The sequence below is a fragment of the Falco cherrug genome, chromosome 5 (assembly GCF_023634085.1).
Source record: "Falco cherrug isolate bFalChe1 chromosome 5, bFalChe1.pri, whole genome shotgun sequence".
NCBI lineage: Eukaryota > Metazoa > Chordata > Aves > Falconiformes > Falconidae > Falco > Falco cherrug.
Window position 1 is genome coordinate 11,006,295 of NC_073701.1, and position 23,653 is coordinate 11,029,947.

Below are 23,653 nucleotides of genomic sequence, written 5' to 3' on the forward strand. Positions count from 1 at the left end.
AGCCGCCCCTCCGGCCCGGCCCGGGCTCCGCGGGGCTCCGGCGCCAGGCCCGCGCCTCACTCCGCCTCCCCGGGGAACACGGCAACGCCGCTCCCGCCGCGCCGCCCCCGCCGGCCGCCCTTACCTGCGCCGGCCTCACATCGCCGGGCCGGGGCCAGCGCTGCCCGCCCCGGCGCCGCTGCCTGCGCGGCCCCCCGCCCTCGGCCGCCGGCCGCCGCCTCCCCGCCGCCCGCGGGGCCGCAGGTATGTCATGAGTGCCGCGGCTCCCAGGTGAGCCGGGCACACCTACAGGAAGGCAGGCGGGCCGCCCTGATTGGCGTGCGGGGCGCAGCCGGGCCGGCAGCGGGCCGCGCTCCGACGGCGCGGGCAGGGCGCAGCCGTCGCAGCGACGGAGCGGGACGCGGCCGCTCCTGGCCCCCGCCGGCCGCCCGAGCGTGAGGGTTATGCTTTTTTTTTTTTTTTTTTGCCTTTTTTTTTTTTGTTGTTGTATTTCAACGGGGGCAGTAAGTGCGTCGGCACCGAGTTTGGGGGGAGGCGGCGTTGCTCTGCCTCCAGGGCAAAAGCAGCGCGGCTGGGCACACCTGACCCACCGGTCCCAGGTTCCCGGACTGGCTGGAGAAACACGGGCTTTTTATTCTTTTTTAAAATGTTTTCCTCATTACCTGAGTCTTTGGTTTTCCCGCTCCTTAAAGTCACTCGTTAACTTTGCATGCGTGAGCCTTCCCGCTTTGTGTTTTCTCCCAGCAGGCTTCCCTGGAAAGCGACGGGTGTCAGGAGCCATCCTGGCTACACGTGGCGTGGCTGTGCCTCTGCAGCAGCACACCTTGCAGACCCCAGATTGCGCCTGAGATTGTCAAATAAATGTAAATGAATTTAACACTTGGATTTGGAAGAAATTCAGCCGGATGCGGATGGAAAACTCTGTAGGTTTGTATTAAAAATCTGAATCCACAGCTGCCGTTCCCAGGCATCCTGCCTCTCCTAGGTACGCAGGTAAGTATCCAGAGGAGCCCTCCCTGTAGTAAGGTTTTCTGTGGTTGCTGTGCTGAGCTGTGGACTGAAAAGGCACGGCATATCAGTTCCCAGTAAAGGAAGTTCTGTTCCTGTCTGCCAGCTTGACTGTAGCGACAGGGGCACACAGTCTGTATAGGGAGACATCCCCCACATGGGAGAGTAGAACAGAGCCTGGCAGAAAAAAAGGCATACATAAAGGGAAAGAAGAAAGAGGGAGGACAACTAGATACAAGACGTGTTTGGGAGTAGCAGGGAAAAGGAAAACACAGATGATTACTGTGATCATAAATAAAAGGGGCAAATTCAGAAGTTTTGGGGTTTTCATTCCTGGACAAAATAAACAGAGTAGGTTGCTTTGTTCTCCACTGCTCTGGTTTTATTATTTGTGGCATAGATGCCTGGATTTGCTTAAAGGAGTACAGGATTTATGTGAGAATGCACTTTACCGTGGTATAGATCTTTGCTCACAAAGAATGCAAAGTGAGCAAAGAATTATGCTAGACAGGTGACTGAGGAAGGCATTACCTATATTATATTTTCTGTCTCCTTAAACTGATATCCAGTGTCATCTTTTTGCTCAGTCTTTTTTTCCTAATAATTTCCTGAGGCTTGCAGGTGTGTATCCTCCAGGACGTACTCTGAAGAGTTCAGCAGAAGAGAGGAAGGAGCTTTACCCAACCACCGGAGAAACCCTGTAGCCTGCACCCAGGCAGTCCTCAACCCTCCTTTCCCTGTATGACCCATGTGGGGTCTCCCAGGCAGGAAGACTCCCCCTCATAAGCAGTACACTGACAGCTGTACCCAGGCAGTGACAAAATCATACTTGTGCTTACTACTGCTTTCTGGTTCAATTAATGCTTTCATTCATTTGTGTGGATCATAGTGGATCAGCTTCTGCAGCTGAGATTCCTATTCCACATCACTGCATTTACAGTCAATGGAGAGGAATGGGATGTTATAAATTCCCACAAGCCGAGAGACTGGGGAAATCAGCTCTGGATCATGTCTGTCTTGGGTTGGTGCTTAAACCTCTGGGACATTACATGAATAGGCAATGCCTCTTCCTGCTGCATTATATAAGATCCTAGCAGCTAGCAGCCGGCTGGAGCTGGGCATCCTGACTGGAAGACAGCATTTCTGTCATCCAGAAAAGGACAACATTGTCTAAGAAAGGCTTAACCTTCACCCCTCTCCTTGGCGCCTCCAATAGATGCAGGGGCAGTTTTCTACTTGGTTTTGTGATTCATATCCTTGGGTACCTTGCTTTCCTTGACCATTGCACAGAGTGTGAGTGCCTAACTTTTCTTAATGCCTTACATAAGGTGAAGTAGTGCTTGAAGTCATGATGTGCAGCTCTCAGTATCACAGTATTTATATCCTTCTGTAGGCCAAGCTCTCCTTCCCTAACTTGGTGGGAACTGGACTCCTGACTTCTATGTGTACCCATGCAAACTTACTGCAATGCCATTAAGGTAATTCTGCCAGTGGTATGGAGGGACTGTCAATGAAGAATAAGTGTGCTACAGAATTGCTGAGGCTAGCTGGCACTTCTGGAGATCATCTAGCCCACCCCCTGGCTCAGAGTGGGGTCAGCTGGAGCAGCCTGCACAGGACTCTGTCGCGTTGGGCTTTTAATATCTCCATGGATGGAGACTCTGCAGTCTCTCTGGGCAACCATTTTGCCACCCTCCTGGTAAAAGAAAGAACATGTTTAGAACACCTGCACATCACACTCAACGGTGTGAGCAAGAGAGGTCCTGTCCCATGCTGGGAATACTCCTTTAGGAAAGTGAGCTACAGTGAGTCAATGCTTTTTGGCCAGTGGATCCCTCAGCACAGGGATCCTCTCCCAGCAAGTCAAGAGCCAGCATTAGTGGGAAGCAGGTCAGAGAACAGCACAGAGGTGTCCCAGGTGGATTGGGCTTTATTGCTGCCTATCTCCGCCCACCAAATGCTAGGCTGCACCAACTGAGTATGCAGAGTGTTTCTTTCCCTCCAAGGAAACACTCGTACTGTGAAGAGGCCCAGCAGCGCCAAGAGCAGGGTCCTGTACCCTGATGATCTCCTGCTTCCTGCAGTGCCCTGAACTATCTCAGCACACCACGACCTTGGCAGGCTAAAGGCAGTTCGGACACCAACCTCCCACTCAGACATCCTCCTTGTAAACGTCCCGTCCAGCTGAAGTCCTGTGTTGTCCCATCCTCGCTGCTCCATAGCAGACATTATTCTGGGTTGAACTTCTACTATATGCAAAGCATGTGGTTGTAAATGTAAAGAGCCAGGCAGACAGCTGGACAGAACCTGGCAGTTTTAGTAACTCTTAGTTAAGCTGCTGACATGTCAGAAATACTGCTGAAGAAGAGGGTCTGAGGGTCTTATTAAAATTAACTGAAATCGTCTTGAGCCTTCACTCCTTGGAAAACCAAATAACTTCCCTGGGCCTGTTCAAAGCTATACCTTCTTCCAAGCAGATGCAAACCAGTGTGTGTGGCAAGAAAAACCTTTTCCAGGAATGGAAAGAAACAGAACACTGAGCTTGGAAACTGAACCAAAGTAAGTTTATACAAGCAACAAGAAAAACACCCATCCCCAATGAGTCAGGTCCTGGCTGTTCCCTTCATTTCCTCCGAGGCTTGCTGTGAAAATCCAGCAGTAACGGTCCTTCTGAAATTCAGTCATCTCCTTTCCCGTACCTTATTTACAGCATGCTATCAGCAGTTAGCAGAGTCTCAGCATCCAAGCACTCAGTTTGCCCAAGGTCTCTCTCTAGCAGGCTGGGAGAAGTGCAGACCCTCCCAGACCTCAGCTCAGCTTTGGTACCACAGATACCATGCTCTTCTTGGATTTGTAGGTGCTAGCGCCTTGCTGAGCTACAGCAGATGCTGGAGTAAAAGAGGAAAAAATGTCAGATCTGCACAGTTCACTCCCGTTTTTTGTTTATATCTTGAGCACAGTCTTACTGTTGACAGGGATTATATATTCCTATAACGATCCCTTTGGATTCAGTTTGGTAGGGCAGAAAGGGTGCAGTGGAATACTAAGCTGTTTCAGGGTGCAAACCATCTCTCAGAGATAGGGGTTTGAGCGAGCCTCCCCGGTTCAGATTAAGGTGTATCTCGTGCTTTGAGTTGCCCACATGACAGCAGCTAGGAAGGAGCAGTATTTTTAGCTTTTGTTTCTTTGTTTACTTATAGTAGTTCTTCATTTGTGGAAGTGAGCTTGGGCCTGGCCTGTCTTAATCTGAAAATCTGCTTCAGTGACAGTCATGGTTGCCGTTACAATGGTGAACTCCTACTGTTGTCTGACAGAGCCATCATTTATCCCAGGTGTTCAAGAGATTACGGGCTTCACGTAGACAAGTACTGATTTCTGGTATTTTGCCTGAAATTTGTTCTAGCATATGTCCAGCAACAAGTGCCTGTGGCAAAGGATTAGGAAAATGCATAACTGGGAAAGCCCTTCAGGTGATATGGCTAGAGATGCTTTCCTATGTGAAACTAGTTATAAACCTGTATTGCTGACATAATCTGAATTAGTAACAGTAGCTCTGAGAAAAACCCCATATTGTCAGAGTGTGTAAACCTGAGAAGAGCAGTCACAGACTGAAATGGGCTTTCTCCATTTTGTTCTCACATGCTTTCTCTCCTGGGAATCCCAACTAGCCTGCAGCCAAAAAGTGACCTAGACACAACACTGTGTTTGCACTTATATAATAAAACCAGAATAAAACCAGAGCACAATCATCCACTTAAATTATGTATCTTTATAATCCTTATTCAACCTCATCCATTTTTTTCATACCAAAAGCAGTAAGGACTCTTTGTCCAAACGGATACCTACATATGTGCCACGCAGTGATAGTTTTATGTCAGGATGAACTATGTACCAGTTACCATGAAGGTCTACATTGGCAGGATGGATTAAGAAGGAATGGCCCATTTAGTGTGTTGTACAAAATTCTTCCGAAATAATAGCAATGGTCTTGCCTGATATGCAAACTGGGCCAGTGTCTTAAATGAGCTGCTTGCTAAACCCCACTTTCTTACAGGTGCTGCCAGGAAAATTTAAACAAATCAACAAGACTTCAGTCTGACAGTCAGAGACAAAGGCTGCTGCTGTTAGAGGCATGAGGGCAAGGGCTTGTCTGGAGAATCCCTGCCTGACAGCTGTGTAAGGTGGCAAAAGCATATTTTTACTTGCACAGATCTATTTAGCCTGACATTGCTCAACAGTTCACTTGATTATCAGCCACTGCTTGTTCTAAAATGCAAGAAGGTGGTTCTTACTTTGTGGACGTGGGCCTGGCAGAGACCGCTGGGCTTTCCCAGTTATAATCACAGCTGCAGCTCTTTCAGTGCAATCCGGACTGGCGTCAAGGAAAATGACTGCTGGTGCCCAGGCATCAGAAAGGTGCGGGCTTCACACGTGAAAATGCTGGTTTCCTTGACCTTTCCTGGTTTTGCTTGAATTGGAGCTAGGAATGGCCAGTTTCCAATAGTAAAAGCAGGCAAAATAGCCTCAGATATTAAACATCCTTTTATTCAAGGTTAATAAAATATAAACTTGCACAAGCAAGAAGGTCTTTTGAGTAATATTTGGGGGAAACAAGGAGCTACAACTAAATGGGGTATATTCTCTGAAGCAGTTGCCCAGCCTTTAATGATACTGTGGTCAAAGCAACCTGTTTCCTGCTCACCAATAATATTTGACAACTCAGTGACTGTATTTTCAGTGAAATAATAGTAAGCTTTTACATTTAAGGAAGATTTTCCTCAGCCAAAATTGCAAAATTTACATTTGATATACCTAATAAGACATCACCCTCTTCCTGTTGAACATTCAGCTTTTCAAGTCTTATTCCCGCCTGATTAATATATGGAGATCTATATGGAAGTGTCCTGGCAGCTATAACATGAGCTTGAGATACACTTTTTTTCCAAAATGTAGATCTTGAACTAGTGCAGGGAAAAGATGGTTTCTGACCAAGAACAGCAATGAGGGCATTCCTTGGTACTTTGCACTGAATGTCAGTATAGGTGTCTTTCACTGAGTAGGACTATTGCTTTAATTTGTGGCCTATCTTCCACACACATCAGGAGGTCCATGGACTACCTGAAGAGGATCCATGAAAGGTAACTAAGAAATACAAGGCAATATGTGTAATCAAGGAACCTAAAAACAAAAACGGGTTAAAAAATGGTGCTACATATTAAGATCCTTCCAAAAGGAGAAAAACACATGGAGATAAAAACATTTGTATTGAGGAATTATCAGTTGACAAAGAGAAAGATAGGAAGGCTTTTAATGGGTTTTGCCTCTACTCCATCATCAAAAGTGGTAATTGATGGTAATCCAGAATACACAACATTGGTCTATCCAGAAATACCACAAACAAATTTTGAAAAATACTAATGAAAGCTGGTTATGCAAACATTTCAGGGCAGCTGTTCTTTTACAGGAATTGACGTAAGCGATTTCTAGCTCAGTGACAATTTTAAGGAAATCTTTGGGCTTACGCTTTTTCTCCACTGAGATGCTACATGCTTAACTCCAGTTATTGCTTGTTCCTGGCTGGTGCCTTGAAATCCTCTGCTGCAGCTCCCAGGGAGCCTTTAGGAAGCAGCTCTTGGTTTGCTGCAGCACTCTCAGTTTTTGTGTTTGTGATTCTGAATGCTGCAAGAGGAACACAAAACCTGTTTTTTTGACCCAGATCCTTTGGTGATCTCAGATAGATACATACAGCCTTCAAAGATCTGCGAGAACACCTGAGAACATTGTGGGCTGCAGTGCAGGGGAGCAGCAGCTTCCTGAGGATGTTGTAAAGTCTGGTCCAGGCAGTGAGGCTGCTGCGATGCCTCTGCAGCTGTCTGAGTGGGATGCAGTTCTTAAAGAGTCCCATCTTGAGTATTGCCTCCCCTGAACAGGAGACTAATTTGCTCACAGCTTTGCTCTTACATGCTCTTCTGGGGCTCCATCTAGAGCTCAGGCTACATGACTAATTCATAGCCTTAATATTTTAAAGGTACTGTTTCTTCTTTTTACTCCTGCAGTGCTCTTGATCCTATGGCTGTTTAAGAATCAGATTCTCCCTGCGGACTGGCAGGATGGATGGCCTGTGAACTTGGCCTTTTGGAATGGTGGAAGTCAGTGGAGATTGGCATCAGCAGACAGGCAAACGGGAATTTGCCAGTGTTGTGTCCAACTGTCCTTCCTGCACGGTGGCAGCAGCGGGGCAGGGAGGGCAGGTGCACAGAAAATAACTGTTTGAATTAGAAGCACCTAAAACCTTGTGCAAACCTGAACCAGAGTCCTAATTTTATGTCTTGGTGCAGTAAATTCTTTTCCAGTCCACTCCATACATGCATCTTTCATATACACATGCAGATAATTGCTGGACTGGAGTCTCTTAACAGCCTTGTCCTTTACCTTGGCCTCACACACCGATATTTCCACCCCTTCTTTAGAAGCTGGAAAAGGCCTAAATAGAGAGGATTGGTGACATAGCTATTCTCTCCTTTTCTCTTCCCCCAGCATCCTTTGAGAAGCCCAGAAGGCAGCTACTGGGACTCTTAAAATACTTGCACTCCATTTGCCAAGGAAAGAACTCAAGCAGAGTCTTCCTCTGCACTTTTCTCATATGTGTGGGTGTTCACAGCAATAACTTAAGTTAGGAGTGTGTGTATGACACTCAAAGCCTTCTGTAGAAAGGATGCTGACAACAAATAAATCAATTCACTGCCAGAATAACTAGAAAACTTCATTTGTCCTTTCTGTGCTCTTCAGATTCAGGTAGGCCAGTTATCCTGTGGTCATTTCTTCAGGCTTTCTGCTCAACTGTGAGCTTCAATAATAAATTACTGTAAGGAACAGGTAGAATATGGACAAAGCCACACCACGACAGGCAAATTCTAGTCCAGAGCTGCTCAAACAGTGAACTGAAGTTAGGACCTCAGGAAAATTGAGCATGGAGAGCAAAAATGAAAGGAGAAGCATGCTGCCTTCGAGGGGCTTGCCAAATAGTCCTCTGGTTCAACCTGAAAGGGAGGATCTTGCTGTGTAGGAGCTGGATACAGAAAGCACTGCACACAGGTGTGCAGGTTTTTACCCATGCAGGCAGCTGCAGCACCTTGGCGTGTGCAGCACAGGTGGGAAGATGACATTCAGAAGCTTTCACCTGTGCTCAAATCAGCAGTGCTGCCTCTGCCCCAGCCCCATCCTGCCCATCCCTGCTCACTTGGAAACCACTGTGCTAGGAAGCTACTTCTTCCTAGTTGAGATCCTCATACGATAATGTCCATCTAGGTGTTGTTGCTTGTGGTATTAGGTCAGCAGTAATGACTCAGATCAGCCCTTCACTTTCCTTCCTCTTGTTGGCCAGACACAAAATTCAGCCCACAAGCAAATTAATCTGTCCCATGCCCCAGTAAAGGTGATTCCCTGTTAATTAACAAATTGCATACAAAAGTCCCTGGCTTATATTAAGATACTCTTGAATGGCTGTGAAATCAAGCATTTAAAAGCCCGGAAATTCAGAATTCTCCCTGCAACCTGGATGTAGGGTTTGGGGGTTTGTTTTGGCTTTTTTTGGCGGATGTAATTGCACATAACAGTGTGACTTTAAATGAGATGCACGTAGTAATTTTTCATCAGCTTAGTTTTTGCAGAGGAGGACAAAGAATGCTGAAATGTGCCTTCCTCCACGTTCAGTGTCTGCATGAGAGGAGTCCTTGCATGAGGTGGAGCGCGCCAAGGCTGTATGTGTAATAACGTAGTGCCCCCTGTTGGGAAGCTGCTCCTGGCTCTGCCTCCTGGCTGCGTCCAGGTGAGAGAACATCGACACAAACACCATACTGTTACACGTGCTCCTGTACACCCGTGAAGTCTATACAGTGTCACACCAGCAAGTTTAAAAATCAACTTGCCTTTTCTTCCCTCGGATATTTTTTGCTAGGCTCGAGCAAGCAGTTGCCCTAACAACATACTATTAAGGCTTTCTGTGAGAGTGTTCCAGAAAGATCTACTGTTTGACTACAGTTTCAGCTTTTAAAAAGTAAAATCTTTGTGATTTTTAACCACAGAAGGAGACGAGAGCCCCTCGCTCAGCTCAAGACACACAAGCCAAGCTGGCTGTCATCAGCAGGGAGATGTGTGGGGCTGCAGACTGGCTGCTTACTCCAGGTCTGCAGATGGTGGAGATCAGCTTTAGCCCAGAGAAACAGTCCCTAGTCTTTGCCTGGACAGAGAGGGGTTGCTGGGCACAGGAAGCAAATCCTACTGCTTGGGATACCCTCTCCTGTAGCGCAACAGTTATTTCTCCCATTCCTAACAGCAACAGGAGAAACCCTTCTCCTCTGGGTTTTGCCTGATCCCTATTCCTCCCCTACCCTGCAGAAGCAGGGCCAAGGTTGGCCCTTTATCTTCCACCCCACCCTGCCATCCTCAACATCCAGTCCTAACCATACGTCAGTGAACCCTCACCCTCCTCCAAAAATTGCAATAATGTTAATGCTATGGTTCTCCAAAACACCTGCACCGTGTTGGCCCAGGATAACATAACCTGACAGAGTCTACCTGGAGAGTGCAGCCCTGGTCACAGACATCTTCTGTGGGTTTGGTCCCAAACCCTTGTTGTAACCCAACTCCCATGTAGTTTCAGATCCTTAACAACAGTGACCTTGTTAGGCCTCAAAAATGCATGTTCTTTTCTGGTCCATGGTAACGCAAGACCAAAACCCACCTAGGCCACCCACGGTGGCTTTCCTGATGGCCCTCAACTTAACATGAATCTTATGATGGCCCACAGATTTAATAACAGGAAAGAGAGCACGTGTTCCTGAAATCACCTCTGCAGTGTTGGCCTGTTTTGTACCAGGAGAAGATTCCCCATGCCCCTCACTCACGGAAAATGAAACCTTTCCCATATGATGGGTTGTAAAGATCGATGTGAGCTTGCTGAGAAATATGACCATCCACACAGGGGTGGGGAACGCGTATTGTTTGTCTGGAGTTATGATGCTATTGTTGGAAGGGCAGACTGAAGCAGGATTGTTTTGTATGAGCAAAGGCACATTTTTCGTGAAGTAAGCTTTTGTCTGTAACACACAAAAAGGGCCTTTTTTGTGATTCACACTGTGTGATATTTATAGTTTTCTTTGCATTTACTTAAGAGTGGCACAAGAATAATGCTGCAAGTAAAACATAAAAGCAGAATGACTCTATAAGAAGAGTAGGTTTTCTACCTTAGAAAAAAACTTTGCTACATTCCCTTGGAGGCTTAGACTGTCAACGGGCTGAGGTAGGAACCACATCCTTGTCCTGTGCTCACAGTGCATTTGTCACAGTGAGAGTTTCTTCTGTCTCTTCTGAAATTTTCACATCTCCTGGGACAAGTAAGTTGCAGTCCCCAAAACATCTGAGAGAATAAAGAAACAAAGATCAAAGAGTTGTTTAAAGGTTAGCTTGTTACAACTGTAAGTTGGTGGATATGAGATCTAGAAGTTTGATTTCTGTCAAGGGACAGAAGGTGAGGGAAACAAACCCTGTAAGGTCTTGTGTAGTCTATGATCTGAAGTACTTCCAGGCTGCAGCTAACAGTGACTAATGAAGTGCAAATAATGATTCATAACTCTAGAATATGTTGCACCATGCTTCACAAAAAAACCAAGCATAAAGTTACCTTCTTTCTTTGTTGGGCAGGTGCTTCAGGTGCCCAAGTTAACTACCAACACAGCACCCAGATAGCTCTCAATACCCCAAAGATACTGTTTGCTGTCCTGCTGACTCTACTCACCCTGCTCCTTTTTTTACCTCTTCTCTTTCTCTCTCACCGCTTCAAGGTTCCCCCTTCTGTAGACCTCCTCCTCCTTCATTAGTGATTCTCACAAAACCAACAGGACCTCCCAGGCTCCATCATCTTACTAGGGTACTCATGTCTGACTGTTACCCTGCTGCACTGGAGCATTGTCAGATTGTCCTCTATAGTGTTTGGGGTTGTTTCTCATATTCCCTGCAAGGCTCCCAACAGTATCTTGGATATCTTTGCCTTTATTCCATCTGTGGTGCAGGAGTGAATGCCTGCCCTGCAGGACTCACAGTGACCATGCTGCATTCAGGTGTTGATTTCTTGCTGAGGTGGGTTCATTGATGCTGAGGAAGGGATGAATCCTGGCTCCAGCTCTTCCTACAAGGAGCACACAGATCACACTACTCTCTGGTGTGAACCAGCTGATGCTGGGTCAGGTCAGAATTCCCATCAAAATCCTTTCTGAAGTCACAGCACTTAAGGAGTTTCTCTCCCACCTGGGCTCTCTGTTGGTGAGTGTAAAGGTCAAAGTGTGTCCATTTTCATATGAATTTTTAGATGATGTGCCTCCTTATTTTCAGCTGGGGCAATGTCATCATCAGCTGGAATAGAGGGGGAGAAAAACTCAGCAGATATGATTATTCCTCCAAACACCACATGAAGAACAGCATTTATAAGAGTCAAATCCGTGAACCAGTTCTTCAGATGAAGAGTTTCTTGGTTGACAACTTGCAGCCTGGAATTCATGGTTTCTCATCTTCCATCTGCCACCAGTTCTCTTACAGCCTTCATCATTATAGCTCTGTTTTATATAGTGCCTCTCACCAACAGGTGCATGCCACAGTCATACAAGTGGAGAGGACCAAGATGGTGAAGATGGTGGTGGGTGAAGAGATTTGCACAAAACAGCCCATCAGGCCAGAAGCAGATAAAAAGCAGACCTAAGAACTGGACACATACTTCCAGAGTCCTTGACCAGTGTGCTTGCCTCTTTCTAGGCTGGTATCTTCATCATAAAACAATGATAAATCTTACTCTACAGTCTGTTTTCCGAAGACATGATGTCCTCAGTAGATAGTATCTGCACATGACTTTGAACACCCAAAATTATCTTTCAGTGCTAATGAAATAAGCTACCTGTGATATGTCAAGGCAGCTTATCCAGTGTGTAGATACGCTACCCCTGAAGTTCAGAGGTACCAGAGCTGACTCTGAGAACGCCTGTCTTATCCTCCTAGAGTTTATAAGTAGGAATATGCCTAGATTGTTTCAGGGCCAGCTTGTGTCTGGAAGCACATGGTGAAGAGCCCAAGCTAATGTGCCCTGATGGAGTCAGACGTTTCAAGGAACAACTGCAGAGGCACCTGGATGACTCCCCACAGAGTCAGATCAGACCCAGCAAGGCTTATAAGCTGTGGATCAGCATCATCACTGCTGACCCTGCGCTGGTCCTGAGGCTGGAGCCTTGTGTATAACCTGCATCATACTCCCCAAAATTTCCATCTCCCAGAGGATCTTTTATCTTGTGTGCTCAGCAGATGTGGGCTACCTATGTTTTCATGCAGCGCTGTGCCTGAACTCACAAGCCATATGGATGTCAAAGCACTGGTGAGACAAGGGTCTCGCCAAATCACCCAAATCACTATAACCCCGTCATGAAGTTCTACCAAGCCTGTTTAGATATTCCAGTGTCACTGCAGCATACTTCCAAGCAGAGGAAATCATTTGGCAGTGTCGGGGTAGTTTACATTTCCCTGCATGGGATGATCTGAGGAACACCTCTTAGTATTGTCCAGGGACTGCCAGCAAACTGCCCAGCCAGCACATAGCCCTAACCAGCTGTGCCATTAGCATTAGCTGGTTGGCTGGCCAAGCTTATTGGAGTTATTGGTAGTAGGACCATTTTGGGGTGAAAGGCTGGACTGAATGCAGCATCTGATCAGATGATTAACATTAGACACCCATGCAGCATCTCAAGAAAACCTCCCTAGCTTTAGGTAATGTAGTAATGTCCTTTAAGTAATGTCCTTGAGGTACTGGAGTTAAGATGTCCTGATAGACTTAACATCCCCTGAGGGACTGGGAAGGTCTGCATGCCTCAGTATACTCTATATGTTGGGAGTATTCTGCTCTACAGTGGGTCCCCAAAGAACCATATGATCTGTTTTTTTTCCAGTGCCTGAGGTATCCTATGGCCCCATAACCTCAGATGATGAGAGGTGACTGTATAATCGCGCTGTGAGATCAGCCCAGCCCACAAGCATTTCAGAAGGAATAGAAGTGCCCCAAAGAACACAGAAGTGGCCGGCGCCTCTCTGCAGGACACCACACTGCAGGTCACTGCATGGGAGCAGGAGGTAACAGGAGAAAGGTTGGTAGCAGGACAGAGGTGGGATGAGGTAACTTGTACGAGAGAAAAGATCTTGCCAGCATTTACCTGCTCAAGAATTGCGAGCTGATTTCTTTGAGAGGAAAGATCAAAGTCTGCTATCCAAATTATATTTTGAATGTAAATGCTTGCATTTGTAGTAGTAAAATTAGAGGGGTTTAAATTTTATCTTTTGAAAAGATTAGAGGGACTTTTGCTTTCCAAAAGCTGAGATATGGCATGGCAGTCCATCCTCTGCTGAGAGAGCACAGTGACATTTGGTTAACTTCTTACAACTTCTGGTGAAGTGGGTTTCACAACCTCCCTAAGTAATCTATTCCAGCACTGCCTTACCCAGAGAAAGTTTTTGCAACATCTAGCCTTTTTCTTTTTTCCTTTCTTCTTTTCATTCCTGAAAATTAAGCCAATTAGATCTTATCTTTGTCCTTCCAGTAATGTAATTGCTGCCTTTCTTAATACCAACCTCTCATGCACTGCAACTGCATTACCGTGTCCTGCCCTCCTTCCAGCCTTCCCTAGACGCAACAAACCCAGTTCCCCTGCTTCCTCCCAGAGACTGTTTTCCAAACCTCTTATCGCCACAGATGTGCTCCTGTGTCCATCCTCCAGCCGGACCAGCTGGGCAGTTGCGGTTCCCCTGCCTGGTTTCAGTGGTGGCTCCTCGCGTCTCCCTGGCTGTGTGCTGCCGCCCCAAAGCCCCCAGCCCAGGCGCCCCTTCCCCAGCCCCGCTGGCCGCCCCGCGCTGGGGCTTGGCTGTGGCGCTTGCTGGGCCCAGCGATGGTGCTGCGTGGGCGCGGGGCCCTGCCGGGCCAGGTGCTGGGAGCTGGGTGCCAGGCCCCCAGGCCCTGCCGAGCGCAGGAACCGGCATGTGCAGTTCACTCCCCTCACCTCCCAGCCCTGCCAGGAAACCGGCGCCCTCCCTTCCTGGGGTTTGTCCTGAATTCACAGGTTCAGGAAAATCACCAGCTCTCTCCTCAGGTGCTCTCTGATCATAGGATCACAGAATGGTTGGGGTCAGAAGGGACCTTCAAAGATCATCTAGTTCCAAACCTCCTTGCCACGGGCAGTGACAACTTCCACGAGGTCAGGTTGCTCCAAGCCCCATCCAGCCTGGCCTGGAACGCTGCCAGGCATGGGGCATCCACAGCTCCTCTGGGCAACCTGTGCCAGTGCCTCACCACCCTCATTATAAAAAATTTCTTCATTATGTCTGATCTAAACCTACCCTCTTTCAGTTTAAAACTGTTGCCCCTTGTCCTGTCATTATAGTGGCAAAAAGTCTCTCTCAGTCTTTCTTACAAGCCCACTTTAGATATTGAAAGGCCACAATAAGGTCTCCCAGGAGCCTTCTCCTCTCCAGGCCGAACAACCAAAACTCTCTCAGCCTTTCTTAACGGGAGAAGTTAATTACTGATTAATTTCTGGTAAGCTGTTTGGGAAATTCTCCTAGGAGACAGAGGTCCCCATGTTCTATGGGCTGCAAGCATTCCAGGAACTCCTAGAAAGGAAGGGCTTCCAAAAAACAGCTATAAGTCCTCTCCGCCATTTAGGAGCACCAGCTTCCAGGCTCGGTTGGAGTTATCTATCCCCACATTTGGCTCTTGGACAGCCCTTGTACCAGCTACTTCGTAGACAGTGGTGGAAATCCTGGTCATGTGCAGTGTTACACAACCAAACCCTTACAGTCTAAAGACCCCAAACAGTATATAGTTAGCTCATTATTACCAATATTCCCATTAATAATGTATTAGAAAAGCGGCACATTCTGCTGTTGGTTATTTCAGCCTGAAGAAGAGAAGCTTATTAGTGCTCCCTCTTCCCAGCAGCCCTTTCCCCCCCAATCATCCTTATGTCCCTCCCACGTTCCCAACTGATTCAGTGTCCCTAAACCAAATATTTTGACCTGCTGCCTGGACAAGATATTACATAAACTGCCAAAGAACATGGATAAGGGCCAGTCTCTGCCTGCTGATCCTCCCGTGAGGGTGCCAGTAAAGCTCTATGCGGTACCCAGCTGCTGATCTCTGGCTATAGGAGCAAGCTCGTCTTTGATTCCTCTACGTGCATGTTAAATTCGATTGAAATGAGCCACTTGGTTCCTAAGTGGCTAATGGGGGGCTGACAGTGCGATAAAATAGCCTTATTTCCTTAAGAAACTACAGAAAAAAACCTCCATTAGCCTGTCAAAAATACATCATGAAATTGACCCCCAAATCTGAAAATATGTATTTTAATAAAGACAGAGCTTTTGAGCTGTTTTCTAATTTTCAAACTTCTGTCTCATTCTGAGTATATATAAGTGGAAAGAAAACCTAGGATGTGCAGACTGACACTGTATTCACAGGGAAGAGGGAGCAGGAAAACAATTTTTAATTCTCTTTTCCCACTTCAAAACCTTTTGGTTCTTGGGAGGAGGAGTGGGACAGAAGAGCTCTGCCTCCTTGCTGCAGCAGCTCTCATTGAAAGCTTTTCCTGAGAAAGCTGGAGAAGGCTGGGCAAGCAACCAAAGGCACGAGGCAGAGCTTTTGCTCCCCTTCCATCAAGGACCTGCTTCTGCAGGGTAGTTCCTGCAGAAGCTGGAGTGCATTTGAGACAGGCAATCTGGGTGAAGGCTAAGGCTGGTTTTTGTCTGCCCGCATCTCAATAGCTGCTGTATGGGTGTCTCCATCTGAGTTATGGTCTGGGCTTCCTTCAGTCACTGGAGAGAAATGGACACTGTTAGACGGTGATTCATCAACATACTTTCAATGTCTACCTGAGAAGGAGGTGAATCATGCCCTAGAAATGCTTCTGAATATTTGAATAAGGGGCTTTTCTTCTTTTGTTTGATGATTTATTCTCTGTTTGTTAAATGCAAAATATCTTGCTTTTAAGTAATATTTTTTAATTATTTTCATTTTAAATACAGAGTTAATCTTTGCTGAAGATGGGGATGTGCTGATAAGATATCTTTCTGTGAGAGCTGATGTTTCAAAAAATCAGCAGTTTCACTCCTGTGATTCTGTAGTTTGTCTTCTGGAAGGGATGTGCGGAACAGAAATGATGAAGTATTAAGACCAAAGAAGACAGAAGCCCAGAGGCGAAAAGGATGAGCAAGTCAGAATCTGAAACAATGTAGTCAGGAAACACAGATGATGCGGTTTCTGTTAAAAGCAGGTTTGTTCAATTAGAGGGGATGGGAATTTGTGTATGCATAGCTGCAGGTTCATTAACTGCAGGAATCACAGTGTATATACAAAAAGGCAGATTAATTTCTTGGATAGACTATCCAATATCATATTCATATATTGGATATTATACTATATAGGCATATACTGTTATAGATTTTATGTGTGTGTATGCAAGTGTGTGTGTACGTACTGTTGTAGGCTCCAAATCTATGTGCATAAGACAGCAGAGGAGCTTGTCAGAGAAGGGTTTATGTATGGAAGGTGGGAAGTGGTGGAATAAATCATTTTTTTATTATACCCAATGATCCAAGCAGGACTGTGGTTGTTAAGTTGCATTTCTAACCCTTCAGTATAGCTAAGAAAGCCTTGAAGATGGGACCTAGCTTCAGAAATGGTCCCCTAATGTAAAGATATCTGTCTGTGAAAGTTAAGGATGATTTTTTTCAGTTGTGTCAGTTTTTCTTCTAGACCCCTTCTGCACCAGAGCAGCACATGCAACAGGAGATTGGCAGCCACTGCATTTTGAAATAAGCATGTAGGGTTGATGTGCTATTGCTCCTGCCCCTCTGAAGGTGTCAAGAGCTTGGTGTTGCATTGTCTGTCTTCTTGCTTGCTTTCTTCTTGCTTATTCAGTCAGCATAGGATCATGCAAGGAGCAATGTGGGAAGCGGTTTAACCTGGAGGAACATAGGCCTGAACTCCAATTCATGTTCCTGTGTAAACATGGTTGTCTCCCAGCCATAGGTCAGGTTTAGAAGTTCTTCATCACAGACATTTTATTCTCTGTACTGTATCTGCTTCCTCTCCCACTGAGCCCTTGTCAAGAGCTACTGATGAGCTGCATTCATTGTTCTTTTTTATAGGTATTTTTATGATAGCTATATTTTAAAGTATATATTGTATAGAATGTGGCTGTATAAAATGTGTTTATAATAAACTTTACTGGTGAAAAGGGTTATAGACTGAGGTATAAAGGGCATTTCGTTGGGTAGAAGACAGAACTTCATTTACAATGGATAAATGCATTGTTGTTGCTCAAACTAAGCAGCATGCAAGCTATTCATGGAATGGCATTCATCTTCAATAAATATTTTACATAATACATGCAAGTTATTCTTGGTATGGCATTCATTTTTAATAAATGTTTTATGTAATGCTGACCACTTGGGACTCCCAGGAATTAAAGATTTGATAACAGTATGGTCTGTCATCTTTTCCTTGATTTTGACCTCAGTGCCATAAGTGGTTGTAATATTTTTTTCTCAGTTCCAGACCCCCTGAAAATTTCCAGTGTATTGGTCAACTGCTGTATAGTACATGCAAGCCTAATAATAGATCTTTGCTTTTCTTTGTGACCTTTCATAGTTTCCTTAGTACTTGTTTTAACACACACACACTTACACATACACACCCCAAGTCAAAGGCTTTAAAAATGGAAAATTTGGAGTGTATTTGGGATAACTTCTATTTTGCAGGATATGGGATGCTATTTTAAAACATAATATATTTGGAGGTGCTTTCCTTGTTGCAAGTACTGATAACAAATCATCCTGGTCCCTTCACTAGTTCAAACATTAATCTTTGGGAAAAATGAGTGTCAGAAGCCTCATTATGAGGCTGTGGGGCCATTTATTGGCTGCGCTGACACTTAGCCTTTTCTGGAGGTAGGTGTGGGGCAGAGCAAGCTTTAGCCTGGAGGAGCAGAAGATATTTTGCGTACTGAGTCATGGTGTTAAATATGCTTTTTACAATTATTTGCAGTGAAATTCATTGTAAGAATGAGTCATGTCATTGGTGTTTAATTTGAACTGGAGTTGTGAAACTTCAAACGACTATGCAGGAGATGGGTTGCTGTGATGACGTGTATCATCCAGGGCTCTGTATTTCTTCTAGGCAAAGCATGTCCCTGTGGTTACACCTTTTCTTGTATTTCTTCTTGCTTGTGTAGAAAACCTGTATGTGTAAGAATTTGAAAATTGTAAAGGCTTTTAAAAATTCTTGAATAAAGATATTAATTTACAAAGAAATGCCTCCATGTAAATATACATATCTGATTATAATACATATTACTATAAATGTAAATGTATAAATATGGAATTAGAAAACAATGCAATAGTCCATTCTCAAATGTTTTATCTGTGAAAGAGGAAGGAGCATTCTGAACTGAGTTTTGTGGTGGCTGGTTTTACAGTAGTATTATGTGCAACATTTCTCATTTATATTGTGGGGCAGGGGCGGGAACACTTTCTTCTGTTTTTAATTTTGTGTCTTAATGATACGGATAATTCACTGTGGTTTCTTTTGTATTTTTCTCAATTGACTGTACCTAATGCAGTCAAGTAATGAAATATGTGTATTATGGTGGGTTGAGACTCTTGCAGTGTGAAATGGATCATCCGTATTTAAACTCTGAACTCTAGATTTGATAAAAATCTTCTTAGATCAGGTGTTACCCACAATGATAATAATAATATGTAACATACAAAGCTGAGCTTTCACTCCTTCAACTATTGACTTTGTAATTATGAAACTTTTAGAATACTTGTTTTTAAGGGTTTTCTGCTTTCAGAAGAAGTCTACAAGCTGTTTGTCTGCAAAGGAAAATGTGATATTTACAGCTGAAATGGAAGTTTATGTGCAAGGGCATCTTTTCCCTGTATTTGTTTATTATTTGGTTTAGGTAGCATTGCTTTATCTAAATGTTGTACATGATTTATTAATGAATGTTAACGACTCAGTAATCCTAGTAGAGGTAGTATTGGCAGAGGAATTTAGACACAGTTCTTCAGCTCAGAATATAGTTTTATAAAGAGTACACATTGGATCCCTTTTAAATTAAACGACTTCTAATCCTATGGAGCTTCCTAGCCAGTTTTCTTCCCTTTTTATTTAATTCTTTTGGGTTGTTTTGGGTTTTTTTGCCCCTTGCTGCTTGTCAACCCTGAATATAATTCTGAGATCAAGAAAGCCAGTATTTGCACAGCTTTTTCATTTCCTGTGGCTGCGTCCACAGTTTCAGAGACTGGACTTTGCTGGTGCAAAACCTCAAACCTACCTCCTGCATAGTCTTTTGAAGTTTCACACGCTGTCTGGAAAACAGACCCAAATGCACTATGCAAACGAAGATGATTTATGGTTGGACTCAATGATCTTAAAGGTCTTTTCCAACCTAAATGATTCTATGATTTTGATTCTATGCTGGTTGGGGGTGGGGGGGTGGGGGGGGTTGGGGGGGGTGGGAGGTTCCCCCCTTTGGTTTTAAAAATGCTCTCCACCCCAGTTCTGCTTTGGTAATCTAAACCTGGTAGAATGTTACATTTTCTCCGCCAGGTACCGGATGATGTTCCAGCTTTTGACCTGTGCAATACTGGAGAAGGCCACACGAGGGATATTGCAGCAAGGTCGCTGAGACTTCATCAGAAAGCTGTGTGGTACTGGTGGCCGGCACTGGGTCTGCAAGAGTCTCCATATGCAACTCTACCTAACCCATTAGACTTCAACTTTGTTTTAAGAGGGCTTCATTAGGTCTCCTGTAATGACTCCAGAACACTCAGGAAAAGCTACAGAATGAGCCCACATAGTCATTAGAAGCCACAAAATACCTGTGTGAGTCAAAAAACCCTACCCAAGGAAGAGAAAATTCTTCATCTACAGTTTCTGAACGACTTCACATGAATGTGGGAGATCAGTTGTTTGACCTTGGCGATCCCTGAGAAAAGTCACGGGTCTCTGCAGTTTCTCTTAGACTAAGAAGATAGGTGCTGCAGCTGATAGGAGGGTCTGTGCTGGAAGATGACAGTCTGTTGGAAAATATGGTGAGCAGCATGCTGCGCACATACCGGCACAGCAAGGAAAAAGGCTAGCTGCCACGTATTTCTGGCACCAGCCAATTTTTTATTTTTTTTTTTGGAAGAACAGATACAGCCTTAGGCTAGTAAGGTATGTTTTTAAGTGTGACTCCTAACCATGACTTTGTTTAAATCAAATTTCTTTTCAAATTTTTCAAATTTTAAATCTTTATTTCAAATTGATAGGATACATGAAAAGTTAAAACTAAACAGGGTTTTACTAGACTCAGTGCATTCCCTAGGAAAACTTGCAGGATTCAGCCAGTCTGCTTTCTCCTGCAGGTAAATGAATTGATGGATCCTCCTCTGTGGCTTTAACAGCACCTGAACCTTTCAGAGGCCCTCCATGGAGGTGAATGAACATACTCAATTTCTTTCCTCTGGTCTGAAAGTAACTCTGAGCTTTGTCAGTCAGTCAGTCAGCCTGGTTCTTGGTACCATTTTGCTCTCCTTTCTTTTTAGTATGTGCAACAGGGGGGCTGTGGCTCCAGGTTACAAATTCTTCTGTGGTTTAAGAGGTTCCCTTTTCCAGTTTCATCCTTCTCCTCATATCCCTCTGCCACATACCACAGCTGAGTGCCCTCTTAGTTACAGGTACTCAATGGCCGGTGTAACTGCCCTGTTGTAAAAGTTCTTTGTTGAAGAAGTTGGGGAAGGAATGGATGCTGATGTGCTGTTGCTTGGAGGTAGGAAGGATTGGTTGGGGTTAGGTAAGGACAGAACCGCTTGCTGCCAGAGCGATTGCACCATAGAGTTCCACCTTCAGAAATGTCAGTGTATGAAACAAAAAGATGCCTCATGTTTTCCCTTTTAATCCCTTTTTATGCGTGCTAAATCCATAATAAATCACCTAAAAACCAGGTGATCACCTTGGATGCCTTTCGCATTGGTGCCTGCAGTCAGTCCAGACCCCAAACAATTGCCCTGCCACTTTTCTGCTTTGTCTTTGCTCTGGTTTCCCCCACGTACCTGTGACCGCTCTCTTAGCACATTTCCCTGCTGGTTCTGCCCAGCCAAGCCTCGCAGCAGCCAGTCCCCTGGCAAACAGTAGCATTCCTGCTACGCCTGTGCTTCCCACAAGACTACTCTCCTAAGAGACAGGCTACATTTCTAAAGAGATAACATGTCAATATTCCTCATAATTTTCTCATTATCTTCCTGAGAAACTTTTTTCTTGACAGCAGATGAAATCAGTGATTTTTGCATATCCTTTTTTTCTGCAGCAAATGCTGTAGGAGGTCAGGTGTTTTGCTGAACCATCATTGCTGTGGCATTTCTTCTTTGGCCGACAACTTTATGTATTATTTTGGCTGGAATCTAGGCAGAAGTCGCTACAGTTGCATGAAATGGTGGTGAAACACTAGAAGAGGTTGCCCAGAGAGGTGGTGGATACCCCATCCCTGGAAACATTCAAGGTCAGGTTGAAGGAGGCTCTGAGCAACCTGATCTGGTGGAAGGTGTCCTTGCTTATTGCAGCGGGGTTGGACTAGATGGCCTTTAAAGGTCCCTTCCAGCCCAAACCATTCCATGATTCTAAAAATCCTTTCTGTACTTGTGTCTTTGGATGGAGCAAAGTCATCATCTGTGGATATCCCCATCATTCCTGCCCACAGCAGCAATTGCTCAGGCACCCTATATGAGGAGCATGTCATATACCCTCGTAAGGATTTTAATTGACTAAGCAGATTTTTGGTTTCTGAATAAAACTTTATATTGTTAATTATACTTCCCATCTTTAAATTATGCTTCAGAACTACTGTCTTTTGGTAGTGGTCAGTATTTACCATGTGTCTCAGGCATATTATTTGACCACTATATGATGTGTCAGCAAAGGCTGGGTAACTGGAATTTAAATGCTTTTTTTCTGTTGTGGATTTTGATGTAGTACAATTAAATAGTACAGAATTAGCATCTTTGTCCATAGAGCCCAGCTCTGGACACATGCTTAGGTTCATGTCGCGATGGAGGGAAGACACAGTCACTCAATATGAGTGATCAGCAGACTTCATTTATTGTACCTTACAGTCACCTTTTATGCCTTGTTATAATTAGCTCATACATATTACAAAAGTTAAGCTCATTATGGGTTAGTTGCCTAATTTCCAAGCCCGCCCCTAGTTTCTCTTCTGTAGTTATCTGTTCCCGCCTGCAACATTCTTTTCCCACCGAAATCTTCCTGTTACTGTGTAACAAGGACAGCCAAAGACAGTGTATTTTGCTTTACTTCAGATAAGCTGAGAGCGATGCGCATTTTTGTTCAGCCAGCTGGACGATGTTTATGTGAACTTTTTCAGCTAGCCAGTTATCCACAGGTTCAGGCAGCTTTTTATTTTTCCCTCAGCATTTTGCAGTGAAATATTTTCCCTCCTTTTTTATTTCAGTCTCTGCCTCTTTATTAATTAATAGCTTCTTAATTAAGCTTCTTGTATTTGTAACAAATTTATCCTAAACTGTGTTTTCCCCTGGGAAATTACCAGTGCAGCAACCCCTCCCATCGCTCTCTTTCCGCTTTCTCGTTCTCTATTCCACGCCCCTGGGATCTCCCATCCTACTGCAGCTCTGGCTGCTCTCCCCCCCTGTCTCCTTAGCCAGGCCTGTGCAAGAGGAGGCACTTGGTCCTCCTGCTTCAGACAGTCTTCCTTGCTGGGGAAAGGAGGCTGCAGGGGACAGATGTCCAGACATGGGACCTTCCTTTCCCTAATTAAGTTCCCACTGCTAGGTGCTGGAGGATGTACCAGCTCTCTGGTTTTAACCCACTACTCTGAACACAAAGAGAAGATGCTTTTCCCACAGAAGGCAAGGTAACTCCTGGGTAATGGTCCCCTAAACACAGGAGGAAATCAGCCCCGACTCCCCTTCCCTTTGCTGGCTGTCAGAGCACAGCACTGGGGAAGGACAAAAGGAAGTAGGGGAGAGCATCCCAGCAGCAAAAGCCTCAGGGAAGGAGACAGTGAAAACCAAAATCTATCCATGTTACATCAAACACCTTGTGCCAAGAAAAACTTTCAGGTCAGGGCAACAACACGTGAGACAAAGCCAAGCTGCCACAGCTCAGTGAGGACTCTACTTTGTTTACCCAACCTGTAAGTGTGGACTAGACGGAGGAAGGGAGCAGGAGGAGAGGCTGAAGCAGTCGGGGTTACCCTGAGTCCCAGGGCACAAAGTGAAACCACTGCTTTGCAAAGCAGAGAATGTGCCACTTGTTTTTTGTGCTGCAGCACTTAGAGCATTTCCAAGCAAAACACACGTTGCTTTCATACGCCAGCAGATCATCTCTAGAGCATTTTCTAAACACATTTTGCACATTTCTCATTAACTGCTCACGGGTGGTGTCCAGACTACTAAAATGGCAAACTTTGATCTCTGCAGGACTTGACATTTAACTGCACAGGCTGGCAAAACTACAAGCAGATAAGCAAGCTACAAAGAA

General features: G+C 45.0%; 1 protein-coding gene and 1 long non-coding RNA gene across 3 annotated transcripts in view; one reads left to right on the forward strand and one right to left on the reverse strand.

Moving 5' to 3' along the window:
- Positions 1–327, reverse strand: part of ARHGEF5 (Rho guanine nucleotide exchange factor 5) — a 36,796-nt gene extending 36,469 nt beyond the window's left edge. The window contains exon 1 of the mRNA XM_055712140.1: positions 125–327. The gene's annotated coding sequence lies outside the window, so the exon portion shown is untranslated. The remainder of the gene's footprint in view (positions 1–124) is intronic.
- Positions 328–536: 209 nt separating this feature from the next.
- Positions 537–18,353, forward strand: LOC129736210 (uncharacterized). Of its 2 annotated transcripts, none has more exons than XR_008732511.1 (3): positions 537–8,836; positions 12,993–13,187; positions 16,114–18,353. It is a non-coding gene; the product is annotated as an uncharacterized LOC129736210 (long non-coding RNA). The 2 variants fall into 2 exon arrangements; XR_008732510.1 differs by having other exon boundaries at positions 538–993.
- The last annotated feature ends 5,300 nt before the right edge of the window (positions 18,354–23,653 follow it).